Source organism: Halictus rubicundus, unplaced genomic scaffold (assembly GCF_050948215.1).
Source record: "Halictus rubicundus isolate RS-2024b unplaced genomic scaffold, iyHalRubi1_principal scaffold1053, whole genome shotgun sequence".
Lineage (NCBI taxonomy): Eukaryota > Metazoa > Arthropoda > Insecta > Hymenoptera > Halictidae > Halictus > Halictus rubicundus.
The window spans coordinates 1,325-2,500 of NW_027489594.1; the positions used below are offsets into that span (position 1 = coordinate 1,325).

The following is a 1,176-nucleotide window of genomic DNA, read 5'->3' on the forward strand; positions in this document are numbered from 1 at the left end:
GACACATCCACGCACAGACGTATTTTATTTTATATATCATCTCCCTGGGGCTTACGTTGCACGCCACAGTTGCGCACACAGATTTTACACGGGTGTCCGGTATCTCTTTCTTTATTTGTGTCCATTCACTGTAGTCTCTTGAGACTCTTATACCTTTCGTATACGCATCATTTCAGACGACGTCGGGAGCGCGTAAAATGTTCGAGAGTGAAACGCTTCTTCCGCAATGCGAATCGTTCCAGAGAGAGAGGAGAGAGAGATTTCGATCGTCGGAGCGGTGTTCACGGGCGGTCGTATTGAAAATACGACTCACGACGCCGCAAAACACTCACGCAAGTCCGAATGTGATACCCATTCCTATTTCCTTCTTCTCACGAAGACCGTTAGACGCAATGTAAAATTTGCAATTTTCACAGAACCGCGTCAAACGCCGACGAAACGTCCATCGTTCGCTCGTACGTAGCATCTTTGCAACCCGACTCAGAAACGCTCTTTGCGCCCTCCACAAAATTCGACATGGAGAGGTAAGCGACGGCGGGACTTACAAGAGCAACGCAAGCAGTATTTGGTTACGTAAACGACCCTCAGCCAGGCGTGGTCCAGGAATTGTATCCGTGGACCGCAATGTGCGTTCGAAATGTCGATGTTCATGTGTCCTGCAGTTCACACGTTGACGCGCAATTAGCTGCGTTCTTCATCGACCCACGAGCCAAGTGATCCACCGTTCAGGGTAATCGTATAATTTGATTTATAATCAATATATAATTATGTCTCTTGTTCTGCGGTTCATAAGAACGCCGATACCTGAAAGCTCCAACCAGCGCGCGAAGGAGATTCAGGCGTCGTTTTTAAGGACGACACACGATCGTCCGTAGAAACGGAAACCGTCGCGAGTACGCGGATTGCAATGCGCACACGTATCCGACGGCCGGGCGGAAAATACATTGAAAAACCTTTAAAGTGGAAAACACAGGAGGAGAATTCAGAAAACGACGGGGATCATAGACAACCCGATACTGGATCCCGACACTTCTCCTCCTCCTCTCTCTTATTGGAGAATGAACTCGATAACTAACGGACTTCACAGCCGGCTCTGGCCGTGCGCGATCGTTCGTCCCAAGCTCTTGTGCACTGTATTATCGCCACACAGAGAGTAGAGTGTCAGAATCGCACACA

General features: G+C 48.9%; 1 non-coding gene across 1 annotated transcript; it reads right to left on the reverse strand.

Annotated features, from left to right (window-relative positions):
• Window positions 1-578: 578 nt before the first annotated feature.
• Window positions 579-733, reverse strand: LOC143364833 (5.8S ribosomal RNA). Its single transcript, XR_013084321.1, has one exon. It is a non-coding gene; the product is annotated as a 5.8S ribosomal RNA (ribosomal RNA).
• Between the last annotated feature and the right edge of the window lie 443 nt (window positions 734-1,176).